The 18,040-nt window shown below is 47.0% G+C and overlaps 1 protein-coding gene across 5 annotated transcripts in view; it reads left to right on the forward strand.

Annotated features, from left to right (window-relative positions):
* The first annotated feature begins 4,191 nt into the window (after positions 1-4,191).
* Positions 4,192-18,040, forward strand: part of STON2 (stonin 2) — a 184,652-nt gene continuing 170,803 nt past the window's right edge. For 3 of the 5 annotated variants that reach the window (XM_086319350.1, XM_086319353.1, XM_086319355.1), the window contains exon 1: positions 4,193-4,331. The gene's annotated coding sequence lies outside the window, so the exon portion shown is untranslated. Of the gene's footprint in view, positions 4,332-11,411; positions 11,606-18,040 lie in introns of all 5 variants that reach the window. The other 2 variants (XM_086319352.1, XM_086319354.1) reach the window with 1 other exon arrangement.

Below are 18,040 nucleotides of genomic sequence, written 5' to 3' on the forward strand. Positions count from 1 at the left end.
GCACTAACCACATTGCAAGTGTCCAATAGCCACATATGCCTAATGGCTTTCATAACAAATAGCTCAGATGGAGAATATGTCCGTTACCATAGAATGTTCAGTTGGACAATGCAGATCTAAAAAGATCTGTTGTTGAAAGCTGCAACACGAGGGCAAGACAATCTGACTTTTTCATAGGCTTTTCTGTTTCTCTACACTTTTATACTTTTAGCTACTACACTTTAGGATTTAACTGACATTGCCTTCCCTGACAGTTTCTACACTCTTGGAATGCATGCTATGGACATGAAAAAAAGATTCAGTGATTTTTAATATAGTCACAAAGTTGTGCAATCATAATCATTATCTAATTTTAGAACATTTTCGTCACTGCAAAAGGGAACCCCAGATCCATTCAGCAGTCGCTCCCCATTTCTCTTTCCCCAAGACCCTTGATGACCACTAATCTGCTTTGTGTCTCCATAAATCTGCCCATTGTAGAAATGTCATCTAAGGGGTATCCTACAATATGATGCCCTTTGGGTCTCTGCTTCTTTCACTTAGCATAGTGTTCTCAAGGTTCATCCATATTGTAGCGTGTATCTGTATCCACTCCTTTCTATAGCTGGATAGCATTCTATCATATGGATGCACCTCATTTTGTTTATCCATTCATCAGTTGATAAATGTGGGGTGCTTGCATTTATCCGCTATGATGAATAATGCTTCTGAGAACATCAGTGTACACATTTTTGCATGCACATATGTTTTAAATTCTCTTGAATATATACTTTAGAAGCAAAATTACTGGGTGATAAGGTAACTCTATGTTTAATTCTTTCAGGAACTGCCGAAGTGTTTTCTAAATCAGCTGCAGCATTTTATTTTGCATAAATTTAAGAGAGAACTATTCTTTTCTTTACTTGATAGTGCTTGACATGCAGAAACTGCTTGCTCACTATCAGGTCAGGTTGGTGATCACTTTGACCCACACCAGTCTGGACCTGGAGGATGCCCTGTTGACCAGCATAAGGGTGTGGCCCCAGTCTCCTTAATGCCACCCTGTTACCCTGTTAAGGACTTTAGGCAATCAGTTCATGTTTACTGAATACCTATTACCTCCCACTGGCTGACAACCATGTAAACTAGAATGCTGTCATGCAGATATAACACAGGTGAGGGGATTCTACCTTTGCCTGGGAGAGCTAATGACAGCCTTATGGAGGAAGAGCTATTTTAGTTATCTTGAGTGCCAAGTAGCCAGGGAAGAAAAGCCACACAGGAAGCAGAACCAAGCAAAGCATTTTGCTAGAGGAGACAGGGATGAGAGATGGATACACAAAAAGCTCCTGCCAAAGGGGGATTTCACAGTGAATGTGATGGAATCCAGATTTTTAAAAATATATATTTATTTATAAACTCTTACTTGCAGCATGCAGGATCTAGTCCCTGACCAGGGGTTGAACTCAGGCCCCCTGGGTTGGGAGCCAGGAGTCTTAGCCACTGGACCACCAGGGAAGTCCAGGAAACCAGAGTCTTCCATGTGTCCTTCCAGGGGGGCTGAGTTTACTGTGATGAGACCAAGGTTGATCAGTTTAAGAAATCATCTGGGGTGAGCCTAGTTCTTTGGCTGAAGGAGCCTCTTTTCTTCAGAGTGACTGCATGATCAATCCAGATGGAATTTCTGCTTTACCAAAAGCCACACCCATGGTGTGTGGGAGGGATGCTGGTGAAAGGGACTTCCTCATACAATCTGCTGTGCCCTCTTTTTTACCAGGTAAGGCTTCACTATACCAATACATCTTTTCAGTATGAAGTTAATTGATTGCTTATCCACTAATGTAAACTGGAGAAAACTGAGCTCATTTTCTCCAAGGGTCTTGGGCTCTTCAAAGTAAGTGTGTTTCAGCTCACTCCCTGATGGCTCAGATGGTAAAGAATCCGCCTGCAATGCAGGAGATCTGGGTTCGATCCCTGGAACAGGAAGATCCCCTGGAGAAAGAAATGGCAACCCACTACAGTATTCTTGTCTGGAGAATCCCATGGACAGAGAAGCCTGGTAGGCTACAGTTCGTGGGGTAACAAAGTGTCAGACACGACTGAGGAAGTAATACTTAATCCTTAGGGCAAAAATCAGGCTCTTTAGAATGAGTCATACTGGCTTTCACCAGGGTCTTTTAACTTCTCTATTAAACTAAATTTCTTTCTCAAGGGTTCTGTCAACACAGGAGAAAAGAACTAGGGGGAAATACCTGTAGGAAAATGGTTATTTACTTGCTGTCAAGAAGACATTACTGCAACCAAAGTCAAAGGTAAGACAGAAACTGTGCTATTTGTTTATATTCATTGTCTAGCTGGGTGTTTGGGGATGGGGTTGGGGTCCTTTGATGAGTGGTAGAACAAAGTTCTGGGAGCACCCTGATTTACAGTGATTGTTTTTATTCTTTAGAAAGATTCATTGCAGGTGTGAGAGAATGTTGGGAGGACTGAAGACTGTAAAATGGGAGGAGAGATGAAGATGTGGACAGTTTTAATTCCTGACGGTTGCTCTCCATTCTAACTTGTGCCTCTCCATCGCAATGCAGGGCGATTGTCTTCCAGATGAAAATCTCTCGCACTCAGAGCTGATGTCTCTTGTCCACAAAGGACCTCTGTACATACTTATGACAGCTGTTATATGCATTTCTGAATTAATATATGCAAAATACTTGGAAACCTGACTGGCGAATACTATGCATCATGGAAACGTTAGGGTTGTTGTTATTATTATTCAGACTCATCTCCATAGCTAGGTAAAGATTCCTTGTCGAGGAAGACCTCGCTGTCCTTCTCGTCCTTAGTAATCTCTTAACGTGATTAGGACCTTGGACAAGTCGCTTACCCTTTGCAAGCTCCACAAAGATTGTGTGTCAAGTACGATCTGAGTCTAGAAACACAATTTGGTGCCCACTGTTTATGAGCTACTGCCCTGCGTCCTGTGCCTATATATATATATATATATATATCAATTCAGTCTCTCAGTTGTGTCCAACTCTTTGCGACCCCATGGACTGCAGCACACCAGGCCTCCCAGTCCATCTCCAACTTCCAGAGATTACTCAAACTCATGTCCATCACTGCAGTGATGCCATCCAACCATTTCCTCCTCTGTCATCCCCTTCTCCTTCTGCCTTCAACCTTTCCCAGCATCAGGGTCTTTTCCAACGATTCAGGTGGCCAATAGCATTATTAGCTATAATCCTATAGCTTATATTTATATATATATATATATAGAGAGAGAGTATGCCTATATATATATATATATATATATGTATATATAGTAAAACCAACCTAGACAGCATATTAAAAAGCAGAGACATTACTCTGCCAACAAAGGTCCGTCTAGTCAAAGCTATGGTTTTTCCAGTGATCATGTATGGATGTGAGAAAGCTGAGCGCCGAAAAATCAATGCTTTTGAACTGTGGTGTTGGAGAAGACTCTTGAGAGTCCCTTGGACTGCAAGGAGATCCAACCAGTCCATCCTAAAGGAAATCAGTCCTGAATATTCACTGGAAGGACTGATGCTGAAGCTGAAACTCCAATACTTTGCCACCTGATGCGAAGAACGGACTCATTGGAAAAGACCCTGATGCTGGGAAAGATGGAAGGCAGGAGGAGAAGGGGACGACAGAGGATGAGATGGCTGGATGGCATCACCGACTCAGTGGACATGAGTTTGAGTAAACTCCGGGAGTTGGTGATGGACAGGGAAGCCCGGCATGCTGCAGTCCAGGGGATCACAAAGAGTCGGACACGACTGAGCGACTGAACCGAACTGAGAGGAAAAGCGTTAAATGAATGCGGAGTCAAAACCTCATATAAGAGACGGGAGAGCAGCAATCCGCACCATGCAGCCTCGACACGGGCTGTGGGACAGCCTCCTGGGCGGTCCCCACCCCCCTGCACCCCCGGGCCGCGCGCCTGAGCTGCACTGGCCGCGCGGCAGGGCCCGGGCTGCAGCGTCTGGCTCTGAGCTCCGGGCTCCGGGCGCAGAGAGGCGCCGCGGGGCTGCGGCGCGGGGGGTCGGGGTCGGGGCGGGTCCGCGCCGCGTCGGACCCGCCCACCGCCCGGCCGGCCAGTCAGCGCGCGGCTCAGGCTCGCGCCTCGGCCAATCCGCAGCGGCGGGAGCGGCGCCCGGCGCTGCTGGGCGCAGAGCGAGCTCGGACTCGGAGCCGGCGGCCTGGCCGCCCCGGAGCGAGCGCGGCAGGGAGGAGCGCGCGGCGGGACGGGGGCGCCCCGGGGCCGGCGCCGCTCCCGCTGAGCCGCGGCCACTTTCCGGCGGACCCTCGGGACTCTGCGCGCCGCGCCGCAGGTAGCTGCTCCCCGAGCTGGGAGGCCGATCGCGCTCCGGGCCCCCGCGGGTGGAGCGGGCGGGGGCCGGGCCGGCCGCGAGGTCGTAGCGCTGCGGGAGCTGCGCGAGCACCCCTGGAGCCCCCCGAAGCTGCCTCGGCTGGAATGCCCCGGGGAGACTCGCTTCCCCCAGCCGCTCCCCACCGCGGGCTTCCAGCGGTGAGAGTGAGCGAGGGGAGTCCGCTAAGGCGGGCAGGGGTGCAGGGTCGGGGGGGAAGACGTGGTCCCTGGACACCCTGCCCCGCACACAGGCGCTGTCTGCCCGTGCGTGTCCGCCCCGAGATCTGGGTCCCCGGGACATCTTCGTGGGGCCCGAGCGAGAGAGGCGACAACAGGTGTCCTTGCGGACGGTGCTTTTCTCCACCGTCCACTCCTCACCCCAACCCTCCCCCAAACTGCGTTGGCGTTCTGCGCCCCACTTTCGGGGTGCCCGGATACAGGGACCCCAGCCTGGCCTCTCAGGCGCGATGCCCGCTGGACAGCGCCCAGAGGCGGCCTGGACCCGGCCTTTGGATGGAGTTTCCTCCTCGCGTTGCCAAGCGATTTGCCTGACACCCGCCCCTCTCCCTGAGATGAAGAGAGTTGATGTGGTTGGTGTGTGTGTGCCTCTGTTGCAGCCTGTACTAAAAGGAGCTGCCCCAGGGCTGTGAGTCAATCATTAACTGGTTTCTGTACAGCTAGTGGCCTCCGTCTCTTTCTCTGAGGCAGGTCCTTCGTGGTCTCCTGCGCTTCACTCTTCTAGACTGTAAAGTCAAAACACTGCCTTTACCTGCCCGATGGCGTGGCTTTGCGGAGTAAGTGAGCCAAGCTGGAAAACACTGAGGCCAGCGCTTAAGTATTCCATAAACGCTGGCTTAGTGTTCATTATAGGGAGCGGATGGCCTTTTTAAAGAGTAAATCAGACGTGTCCAAACGGGCCCAGTGACTCTTTGGAGTTCTGAACAGCTCTTTACACTTGAAGGGGAAAAGTAATCTTACTAATGTTACTGATGGTATCATTTAAAGGTACTATATCCTTTGAGGGATTTAAAAAAAGAAAAACAAGCCTGCTTCACTGGAATGGTGAGAGATAAATGGATTCCAACTAGTAACTGAGAAAACTTTGTAACCCTGGAAAAAAAAGTGTATGAATGTCATGTGAAAAGACTGTGTTGCCTCATTACTATGGCTGATTTAGGGGGAAACTTTGAACGTTCTTCTACTCCCTACTCCTCCCTTAAAACAAGTGAATTTTAAAAGAGAGAGAAGAGAAAAGCAAACAAAAGCCCAACCACACAACAAAATGCCAACGGCTCACAGAAACCTAAAATTATAGTTCCCACTTGAGGTTTTTTTTTTTTTTTCCAGTTTCTGACCTGGGTGGTCTGCTTGGGTTCTTTGCCACTGTGTCACTTTCCTTGTTTAATTTGAAGAGTCAGATAAATGTTTCACTCCCTGAATGTGTCTTTTTCAAAGCTAAAATATCAATATATATCAGACTCGCTTGGATTTCTGAGCCCTCTGCTACTTGTTTCCTACCCCCCGACAAATCCCAAAGGGCCTTCCCAGAAATTCTCTAGGGCAGGGGTCCCCAGCTTCTGGGATCTAATGCCTGATGATCTGAGGAGCTGATGAAACAATAATAGAGACAAAGTGCGTAGTAAATGTACTTGAATCATCCCGAAACCCAACCCCTAACTTTGGTCTGTGGAATAATTGTCTTCCATGAAACCTATCACTGGTGCCAAACAGGTTGGGGAGGGCAGCTCTAGAGTAATGTTAGTGGGAACCTGTCTGTCTTTCTCAGAACATTACCCCCACAACCTGAGAGCTGGGGAGAGGGCGCAGGTAAAGTGCCCCAGTGCTCCTAGGGTCTCTGGCACATTTACCAGGAGCCTTAGAATAAATACATCCACTCAGAGAACGTGACTATCATCTGAGAGGGTAAGGAGCCAACTTCCAGATGTGATTCTTCCAAAGTGAGTGAAATCGCTCAGTCATGTCTGACTCCTTGCGACCCCATGGACTGTAGCCCACCAGGTTACTCCGTCCATGGGATTTTCCAGGCAGGAGTACTGGAGTGGGTTGCCATTTCCTTCTCCAGGGGATCTTCCTGACCCAGGGATCGAACTAGGCAGATGTTTTACCATCTGAGCCACCAGGGAAGTCATATGTTTCAAATGTCAGATTAATTCACCAGCCCTTTCAGTTGTTGGTGAGAAGACCCTCCCTCTGCACCTGAGTGGGGGGATTTGGAAGCTGTGCTGGAGGAGACACAGAGGCACGTGGGGCAGGGGGCAGGTTGCCGAGTTCAGAGCCACACCCGCCCCTGACAGCTGGGAAACTTGGAGAAGTTGCTTGATTTTTTCTGAGCCAAAGTCTCTCTCACATTGCAAAATGAGGGCTCAAAAAAAAAAATTTTTTTTTTTTTTAGAGGAATTGTTCTAAGGATGGTGCTAATGAATAGAAACCCCTAGTGCCATTCCAGGGATGTGGTTATAGATCAGTAGCAGACAGAGGAGGTCTACAAGGTAAGAATGATGAACTGTACCTGGGAAAGTCTCTCTGGAGAGAGAGAGACTTTGTTGAGGGGATACACCTGAGCTGAGTGTAGACTAACAGGCAATTCTCTTGTGCAGACAGAACTGAGCTGGGATTGGAAGGAAGAGTAAGGCAGAGGGGAGGATTCCAGAAAGAGAGGGTACGGGATATCAGAAGTGCTATAATAGTCATCTTAGGAAAAATCAGCAAATACCTACCCCCGCCTACCCCATCCCAGTCTCAGTGGCTTATTACCAACCGCCGTCTGTTTCTCACCCATGTTACATGTCCAGGGTAGGGCATTCATGGTTCTGCTCCTCATGTGTCTCCATTTTGGGGCCCATTAAGGCTTAAGAACCCTGGAGAAGGGAAAGGATACCCTCTCCAGTATTCTGGCCTGGAGAATTCCATGGACTGTACAGTCCATGGGGTCGCAAAGAGTCAGACAAGACTGGGTGAGTTTCACTTTCAAGGCTGAAGAAACAGCCTCTTGCTGGACGTACTAATCTTGTTTATGGGAGAGGGGGAAAAAGAGAACGTGACAGAACGAGATGACCATGGCCCTGAAAGGTCTGCTGAGAAGGAGCGGGTGTCACTTTAGCCCTCATGCTGTTGGCCAAGGTAAGCCACGTGGCCAGAGCTAATGCTGGTGGTGTGGGCACATGTAACCTCTTGCAAAGGAGGCAGAGATGATTAGGAGGGAAAGCACAGAAGGAAACAAGGCCAGGGAGGTGTCCCAGAGGCAGATGATACAGGGTTATGTGCCAGGAGCCTGGGACTTTATCCTATAGGTGGGGAGCAGCCACTGAAGGTTTTTTTTCAGTGGACCTATATAGTAGTAGTAGTGTTAGGCGCTCAGTCCTGTCCGACTCTTTGCGACCCCATGGACTGTAGCCCGCCAGGCTCCTCTGTCCATGGGATTCTCCAGGCAAGAGTACTGGAGTGGGTTGCCATTCCCTTCTCCAGGGCATCTTCCTGACCCCAGGGATCGAACCCTGATCTCCCGCATTGCAAGCAGATTCTTTACCATCTGAGCCACCAGGGAAGCCCAGTTGACATATAGTTGATTTAGAAGGTTGTGTTACTCGAAGGGTTTTAAGGTGGTTGAGATGATCAAATTTTCAGGGTGAGTGCATCTCTAGTAGCAATGTAGGGAGACTGAAGCAGTTGAGATCTCAGATCTCTCCCTCTCACTGTCTGTCACATGACTTGAGAGTCCACTCCTAGAAGTGGCTCATTTGGGTGGCCTGTCTTCACAGGTGGTGGTTTAGTTGCTGAGTCATGTCTGACTCTTGCGACCCCAGGGACTGTAGCCCGGCAGGCTCCTCTGTCCATGGAATTCTCCAGGCAAGAATACTGGAGAGGGTTGCCATTTCCTCCTCCAGGGGATCTTCCTGACCCAGGAATCAAACCCAGGTCTCCAGCATTGTGGGCAGATTCTTTACTGACTGAGCTACAACGGAAGCCCACAGGTCTTCACAGGTCTTCTAAAATGGGCGTCTCTCTCACATTAAAGTCCTTATTTCATAATTATCATCCAAAGCAACTGTTCTCAAAATTTAGGGTGCATTGGAATCACCTAGAAGGCTTGAAAAAATAGATTTATGGGCCCCCATACCAGAGTCTCTGAACCAGTACAGCAGGGTGAGCCTGGGAACGAGCATTTCAGAGAGGTACTCAGGTGATAATGATGCTGGCCCAGACGCCACACTCTGAAAGTCACCGAATTACAGGGAGGAATTATGACAGAGTTGAGGGGAAAGACCTGAAAGGAAGGGCCTAGTGGAAGGAGGAGAAAATCTGGAAGGTCCCAGGATAATCCATGTGGCAGTTTTGCTGGAGGCCAGCTTTGGCCTGTAAGAGTGACTGAGTCTCTGGGCTACACTGAACTGCAGGCACAGCGCTCTCGTCAGGAGAGGAGAACAGCTCCGATTCGGAGAGGCGAGAAATGTGCCACCCTGCCTTTGTCATTCTGCCCCCACGCCCTGTCCAATCCATGAGTCTGTCAACGCAGTTCCAGTCCTGACCCGTCACACTTCTTGTCATCCCGATTTTGATTTCTTCCAGAGCTGGGTTTGCTCACTGGGTGGACATTTGGCTGAATTTTAAAATAGTCGAAAAAATTACTCGTTTCCCTTGAGGGTCTTCATGAATAAACATCTGTACCATATGATCATGCAAATTGTGATCACCGCCCCCTGGATAAATAACCCCCTGAGAACCCAAGGTCATTCCTAGTTTGGATCATGCTTCTGGTTGGAGGAAGTTGTGACAGTTCCCTTAGCTGTGACTCACAGCTCCTGTAATGAGAAAGCATTCCAAGATCAGACGTTAAGGAGAAAATATGTTGGCATGTACAACATGACACAAGAAATAAACCATAATGAGGGTTTGTTTTCTTTTCACTGTGTTTTCATAAATCCCAGATGCGGCAAAAGTCTAATCAGTGATAGTCCTGCCCAATGGACATCATGTGAATGAATGAAATACTCTCAGGGTCAACTTTTGAGTGCTGGCTCGCAATTTACAGTATTTGTTTCAAGGTGTCATGAGTATAAAATGGTTTGTTGTGGGGCTGAATATACTAGAAACTCTGTGCATATTCAGTTCAGTTAAGTTCAGTCGCTCAGTCATGTCTGACTCTTTGTGACCCTATGGACAGCAGCACGCCAGCCTTCCCTGTCCTTCACTATCTCCTAGATTTAACCCAAACTCATGTCCATTGAGTCGGTGATGCCATCCAACCATCTCATCCTCTGTCGTTCCCTTCTCCTCCTGCCTTCAATCTTTCCCAGCCTCAGGGTCTTTTCCAATGAGTCAGTTCTTCGAATCAGGTGGCCAAAGTGTTGGAGCTTCAGCTTCAGCATCAGTCCTTCCAGTGAATATTCAGGACTGATTTCCTGTGGGATGGACTGGTTGGATCTCCTTCCAGTCCAGGAGACTCTCAAGAGTCTTCTCTAATACCGCAACTTGAAAGCATGGTGTGCCTGTGCTATCAAATGAAGTGAGATTTGAAAAAGATCATTTTCCTAACAGAAATGTGATAGACAAATGACACTTTAAAATTGTACCCTTCACTGTTTACAATGGCCAGGACATGGGAGCAACCTAGATGTCCATCAGCAGACAAATGGCTAAGAAAGCTGTGGTACATATACACAATGGAATATTACTCAGCTATTAAAAAGAATGCATTTGAGTCAGTTCTAATGAGGTGGATGAAACTGGAGCCTATTATACAGAGTGAAGTAAGTCAGAAAGAGAAACACCAATCCAATATATTAACGCATATATATGGAATTTAGAAAGATGGTAACAACAACCCTATATGCGAGACAACAAAAGAGACACAGATGTAATGAACAGACTTTTGGACTCTGTGGGAGAAGACAGGGGTGGGATGATTTGAGAGAATAGCCTTGAAACATGTATATTACCATATTTGAAATAGATGACCAGTGCAAGTTTGATGCATGAAGCAGGGCATTCAAAGCTGGTGCACTGGGACAACCCAGAGGGATGGGATGGGGAGGGAGGTGGGAGGGGGGTTCGGGATGTGGGGGACACATGTACCCCTGTGGCTGATTCATGTTGGTATATGGCAAAACCACCACAATATTGTCCAGTAATTAGCCTCCAATTAAAATAAATGAATTAAAAATAAATAAAAGTGTGCTCTTGGAGGCAGGAGAATTCCCTAGGTTTCTGGGTACCTCCAGAAGGATGTGAAAGCCTGTAGCCTGTGTCCAGGAGGCCTGCAGCCAGCTCCGTTGGTCAGATCTGTCTGTTACCCTGTCCAGGTAATTTTGGAAGGCCGGCTGTTTCTCCTCCTCCTGCAGAATTGGCCTTAGTGTTACCTTCCCTTGATCAGCTCTACAGTGAACTCCACAGTTCCCTCAATCTCAGGTCTCCAGGAAACTTGGTCTGCAGTTTCAAAAGATGTAGCAAACCAAACCCTAGACATGAGTGAGAACCAGTGAGGAAAGGGACACTTAAACTAGCCAGGAGGGATGTGAAACACTGAACATGTTCATTAGAAAGTGTTTTTGTTCATTGTTGGATAGCATTTATCCAGATATTTGACATTTAAAAAGCACAGATATTAAATAACTACATAAATAGCATACTCTCTGTATGTTTATATTGAATAAATGTTATGGATCATGTCATGTGTGTGCATGCACACTTAGTCATATCTGACTCTTTGCAACCTTGTGGACTGTGGCCCGCCAGGCTCCTCTGTCCATGATATTTCCCACACAGGAACACTGGAGTGGGTTGCCATTTCATTCTCCAGAGGATCTTCCTGACCCAGGGATCAAACCTGAGTTTCTTGCGTCCCCTGCAATGGCAGGCAAATTCTTTGCCAACTGCTCCACCTGGGAATATTGGAGAAGGCAATGGCACCCCACTCCAGTACTCTTGCCTGGAAAATCCCATGGACGGAGGAGCCTGGTAGGCTGCAGTCCATGGGGTCGCTAGGAGTCGGACACGACTGAGCAACTTCACTTTCACTTTTCAGATTCATGCAATGGAGAAGAAAATGGCAACCCACTCCAGTGTTCTTGCCTGGAGGATCCCAGGGACGGGGGAGCCTGGTGGGCTGCCATCTATGGGGTCGCACAGAGTCGGACACGACTGAAGCGACTTAGCAGCAGCAGCAGCCACCTGGGAATATACCGTGTATATTTTTTCCATGTCTAGCAATTTCTGGTGGTAAGTTTCTGGTGCTGTTGTTGTCTTTCTGAAATGTGACAACTTAGATAGAAACAGCCAGATTTCTATAGATGGATAATAGAAGGGCAGGATTGAAAACTCAGAGTTCCTTGAATGTTTTTATTCATTGTATACACATCTGTCACTGCAGTTGGTCCCACATAACCCAGATTTATGTGCTTGGAGGTGGCCTCACTAGCAGCAAGAGGTGGTCAGTGTCCTTTATAGTATTCAGTCACAGTGAGGAGTGTGAAGCTACTTGGCAGATTGCTAATCTGCCCAGTAATATCTTTGGAAGGTGGCTTCGCATGAATGGCATTGAGTGTTTCCTGAGTATAAGGCTCTGAAGAAGACATGAGGAATTCAGAAAAGGGTAACACTTGGTGCTCTGATCTGAGAAAGGGTATAGTATTTGTGCAGAATTAATAATAGATACATAACAGCAAGGCCAAGAGGAGCCACATACGCAGAGGGGGCACGCATGCTGTGAATCCAGAAACGGGGTCTTTTCTGAGGTTGTCCTGGGCTGGGAAGGCTCATGGAGGAGCAGTTGCACTGGATTGGAGGGAGAAGTAGCATTTGGGTGGGAGCATTGGGGTTTAGGGGGCTTCCCTGGTAGCTCAGTCGGTAAAGAATCTGCCTGCAGTGCAGGAGACCCAGGTTCGATCCGTAGATCGGGAAGATCCACTGGAGAAGGAAATGGCAACCCATTCCAGTATTCTTGCCTGGAAAATCCCATGGACAGGGGAGCCTGGCGGGCTACAGTCCATGGGGTTGCAAGAGTCAGACTCGACTTGACTAAACCACCACCATCGGGCTTTAGGGAATGGACCCAAGTGAACTGTGGCTCTGATGGTCAGCACAGGCTTGTTGAGGACTGTGACTCAACTTCTGTATCTGAGTGAAGGGATCAAGGGAGAGGGGAAAAGGGAAACCTGAGCTTCTTCGAGTCTTCTTTCTCGATCCCCATCTGACCCTGTAATCCGGATATCCTGACAGCTTCCATTGTTTGCATCACCTCCTGAAAAACAAAGCCATTCAGTGATTCATTAGAAGATAAGTTACGCCGGACTCTCATCTGAGCTTAACATTTTACTTTATTAATAGGAAAGCGCTTTGGAATGAAGGATGACAAACCACTTTATAAATACCGTCTAATCCCATCATAAACTCTGTCAAGCTTGCAGGAGGTCGGTCTCTCTCCACTTTCGAAAAATGACTTGGGAAGGTCAAACGACTTGTTGAAAGTCGTGCAGGAATCCCCTGGCATATCACACCCCTTGATGCCATCTCCCTGGCATGTGGTGCTGCCCAGCTTCAGTTGCTTCGCAGATTTCCCGTCGGGATGGTGGCTCTCAGAACTTGGGCCCTTGACATCCAGTTAAGATTTTCTCCATCTATTATTGTACCCCACGGAGGCCTTCCAACTGTCTCGCAAAAGGTCCTCATTAATTTTAATTTGGGGGATGAGATAATTACACCCTTCTCTTTCAGGCTGAACCCTGGCTCTCATTGAAAGGAGGTACCATTTCAGTGCTGTGGGTTTGTGCAAACACACCATCTGAATGAAATGGCAGTCTCAGCATTTTTCACGCCAGATGCCAAGCGGTATAACAGGACTGTCAGTGGCTTTCAATCTGCCTGAACTTTGAAGTGAGACACCAGACCCTTACCGGCAAGATAGAATCCCTCCATTGGCTGCCTTTTGAAGTTAACTAATTGCTTTTTTCTTTTTTTTTTAAAAATGTGAGCTGCTTCAAATGAGAACAGATTTTATATCTGTTTGCTTTAGGAATCGAATATGTTTGTCTGTCTTTCCTGACTTCAGTTGTTAAGAGAGTAATTGTAATGCCACAGTTAAGTCAATAAGGTTGGGGTGATCCATAGCTTGCTTATTCAGTGACACATTATTTAAACACCATCTATTCCATGAACCCAGAGTTGTCACAAATAGCTTGGCTTGTGTCTTCACCCAGTACAAAGTATTAATTTTTTAACAATACTCTTTGTTCTTAGATCTCCCTCCACTTTAGACTCTGGCAGTTGAAAGATGGGGAAAAAGCTTTTTTGAAATCGAAATGATCAAAATCACGGTCGATAGCTGTCATTCACTGAATTTTGCTAATTCCGGATCCTCTGTTGTTGTTCAGTCGCTCAGTCGTGTCTGACCCTTCGTGACCCCGTGGACTGCAGCACGCCAGGCTTCCCTGTCCATCACCATTTCCCGGAGTTTTTAGTCCCTGCTGTAGCTGGAAACAAAAGGAAAAGTGCTAGAAAGAATTAAGGCCAGGAGTTGGGGGGGGCGGTCTGTGCTGTCCACCACACCCGCAGAGATCCCGGTGGGAGGAAACGGGCCCTTGTTTTTGCTCTCTGGGTTCGCACTATCAGCAGGACTGCTGAAGCACACTTCCTTCTTTCTTTTCCCTATCTCTTCCTCCTTAAAATTTTCGTTATAAAGTATTAGCTAGAAAGGGGGTGAGTTGGGAGGGGGACCTCTTTGCGCCAGTTCAGCGGCTGTCACTCACATCAGCCTAATTGGGCGGGTGTGTCTGCACTTCCAGCTGCACCATCACACACAGCAGCCCTGTGCTCTTGGGACCAGGGGCTCTGCGCCCCATCCTCCGGTGGCCTCTGTCCTGTGAAGAAAACGCAGTCCACCCTGGACACTTGGCAGAGCTGGGTCCTGGCCGCAAGAAAACCGGATGAAGCTGTAGGATTATTAAGACTCGAGAGCCAGACTATCCATGTTTAAGTGGTGGGCATTCTTTAACTTCCCTGTGCCTCAGTTTCCTATAATAAAAGTATCTAGTTTATACAGCTCTTTTGAGGAGTACATGAGTTACTTAGTTAAATGAGTTGTAAGGCACTTTGAGGTCAGTCTCTGGGAGACAGGAGGTGTCACATACATGTTTATCCAATAGCACACAAAAGCAAAGTAGTACATGATCATCATTGTAGGTAGACAGTGCTGCCATGGATAAAGCTTACCTAACAGTATGAAAAGGCAAAATGATAGGATACTGAAAGAGAAACTCCCCAGGTCAGTAGGTGCCCAATATGCTACTGGAGATCAGTGGAGAAATAACTCCAGAAAGAATGAAGGGATGGAGCCAAAGCAAAAAGAATACCCAGCTGTGGATGTGACTGGTGATAGAAGCAAGGTCCGATGCTGTAAAGAGCAATATTGCATAGGAACCTGGAATGTCAGGTCCATGAATCAAGGCAAATTGGAAGTGGTCAAACAGGAGATGGCAAGAGTGAATGTCGACATTCTAGGAATCAGCGAACTGAAATGGACTGGAATGGGTGAATTTAACTCAGATGACCATTATATCTACTATGGCGGGCAGGAATCCCTCAGAAGAAATGGAGTGGCCATCATGGTCAACCAAAGAGTCCAAAATGCAATACTTGGATGCAATCTCAAAAATGACAGAATGAGCTCTGTTCGTTTCCAAGGCAAACCATTCAATATCACAGTAATCCAAGTCTATGTCCCAACCAGTAACACTGAAGAAGCTGAAGTTGAACGGTTCTATGAAGACCTACAAGACCTTTTAGAACTAACACCCAAAAAAGATGTCCTTTTCATTATAGGGGACTGGAATGCAAAAGTAGGAAGTCAAGAAACACCTGGAGTAACAGGCAATTTGGCCTTGGAATATGGAATGAAGCAGGGCAAAGACTAATAGAGTTTTGCCAAGAAAATGCACTGGTCATAACAAACACCCTCTTCCAACAACACAAGAGAAGACTCTATACATGGACATCACCAGATGGTCAACACCGAAATCAGATTGATTATATTCTTTGCAGCCAAAGATGGAGAAGCTCTATACAGTTAGCAAAAACAAGACCAGGAGCTGACTGTGGCTCAGACCATGAACTCCTTATTGCCAAATTCAGACTGAAATTGAAGAAAGTAGGGAAAACCACTAGACCATTCAGGTATGACCTAAATCAAATCCCTTATGATTATACAGTGGAAGTGAGAAATAGATTTAAGGGCCTAGATCTGATAGATAAGAGTGCCTGATGAACTATGGACTGAGGTTCGTGACATTGTACAGGAGACAGGGATCAAGACCATCCCCATAGAAAAGAAATGCAAAAAAGCAAAATGGCTGTCTGGGGAGGCCTTACAAATAGCTGTGAAAAGAGAAGCAAAAAGCAAAGGAGAAAAGGAAAGATATTCCCATCTGAATGCAGAGTTCCAAAGAATAGCAAGAAGAGATAAGAAAGCCTTCTTCAGCGATCAATGCAAAGAAATAGAGGAAAACAACAGAATGGGAAAGACTAGAGATCTCTTCAAGAAAATTAGAGATACCAAAGGAACATTTCATGCAAAATGGGCTCGATAAAGGACAGAAATGAAATGGTATGGACCTAACAGAAGCAGAAGATATTAAGAAGAGATGGCAAGAATACACAGAAGATCTGTACAAAAAAGATCTTCATGACCCAGATAATCACGATGGTGTGATCACTGACCTAGAGCCAGACATCCTGGAATGTGAAGTCAAGTGGGCCTTAGAAAGCATCACTACGAACAAAGCTAGTGGAGGTGATGGAACTCCAGTTGAGCTATTCCAAATCCTGAAAGATGATGCTGTGAAAGTGCTGCACTCAATATGCCAGCAAATTTGGAAAACTCAGCAGTGGCCACAGGACTGGAAAAGGTCAGTTTTCATTCCAATCCCAAAGAAAGGCAATGCCAAAGAATGCTCAAACTACCGCACAATTGCACTCATCTCACACCCTAGTCAAGTAATGCTCAAAATTCTCTAAGCCAGGCTTCAGCAATATGTGAACTGTGAACTTCCTGATGTTCAAGCTGGTTTTAGAAAAGGCAGAGGAACCAGAGATCAAATTGCCAACATCCGCTGGATCATGGAAAAAGCAAGAGAGTTCCAGAAAAACATCTATTTCTGCTTGATTGACTATGCCAAAGCCTTTGACTGTGTGGATCACAATAAACTGTGGAAAATTCTGAAAGAGATGGGAATACCAGACCACCTGATCTGCCTCTTGAGAAATTTGTATGCAGGTCAGGAAGCAACAGTTAGAACTGGACATGGAACAACAGACTGCTTCCAAATAGGAAGAGGAGTATGTCAAGGCTGTATATTGTCACCCTGTTTATTTAACTTATATGCAGAGTACATCATGAGAAACGCTGGACTGGAAGAAACGCAAGCTGGAATCAAGATTGCCGGGAGAAATAGCAATAACCTCAAATATGCAGATGACACCACCCTTATGGCAGAAAGTGAAGAGGAACTCAAAAGCCTCTTGATGAAAGTGAAAGTGGAGAGTGAAAAAGTTGGCTTAAAGCTCAACATTCAGAAAATGAAGATCATGGCATCAGGTCCCATCACTTCATGGGAAATAGATGGGGAAACAGTGGAAACAGTGTCAGACTTTATTTTTTGGGCTCCAAAATCACTGCAGATGGTGACTGCAGCCATGAAATTAAAAGAAGCTTACACCTTGGAAGGAAAGTTATGACCAACCTAGATAGCATATTCAAAAGCAGAGACATTACTTTGCCAACAAAGGTCCATCTAGGCAAAGCTATGGTTTTTCCAGTAGTCATATATGGATGTGAGAGTTGGACTGTGAAGAAAGCTGAACGCTGAAGAATTGATGCTTTTGAACTGTGGTGTTGGAGAAGAGTCTTGAGAGTCCCTTGGACTGCAAGGAGATCCAACCAGTCCATTCTGAAGGAGATCAGCCCTGGGATTTCTTTGGAAGGACTGATGCTAAAGCTGAAACTCCAGTACTTTGGCCACCTCATGCGAAGAGTTGACTCATTGGAAAAGACTCTGATGCTGGGAGGGACTGGGGGCAGAAGGAGAAGGGGACGACAGAGGATGAGATGGCTGGATGGCATCGCTGACTCAATGGATGTGAGTCTGAGTGAACTCCGGGTGTTGGTGATGGACAGGGTGGCCTGGTGTGCTGTGATTCATGGGGTTGCAAAGAGTCCGACATGACTGAGCGACTGATCTGATCTGATCTGAACTGCTTTAGTGAAGGGCCTCATGACCAGTTTGCATGCAAATGACACAGCTATTAAGTGTACTAGTGGAATTTGCCATTTCAAAGAATCCTTTGAGAGGGACTTCCCTGGTGGTCCCACAGTCAAGCCTCTGCACTCCCAAGGCAGGAAGTCAGATTCAGTCCCTGGTCAGGGAAGTGGGGGCTTCCTTGGTGGCTCAGATGGTAAAGAATCTGCCTGTAATGTAGGAGACCTGGGTTCAACCCCAGGGTGGGGAAGATCCCTTGGAGGAAGGCATGGCAACCCACTCCAGTATCCTTGCCTGGACAATCCCATGGACAGAGGGGTCTCTTGGGCTACAGTCCATGGGGTCGCAAAGAGTCAGACACGACTGAGCGACTAACACGCACACATACATACAGGAAACTAGATCC

This window comes from Bos grunniens, chromosome 10 (genome assembly GCF_055505025.1).
Source record: "Bos grunniens cultivar Pamir isolate PY7600 chromosome 10, Bosgru_T2T1.0, whole genome shotgun sequence".
Lineage (NCBI taxonomy): Eukaryota > Metazoa > Chordata > Mammalia > Artiodactyla > Bovidae > Bos > Bos grunniens.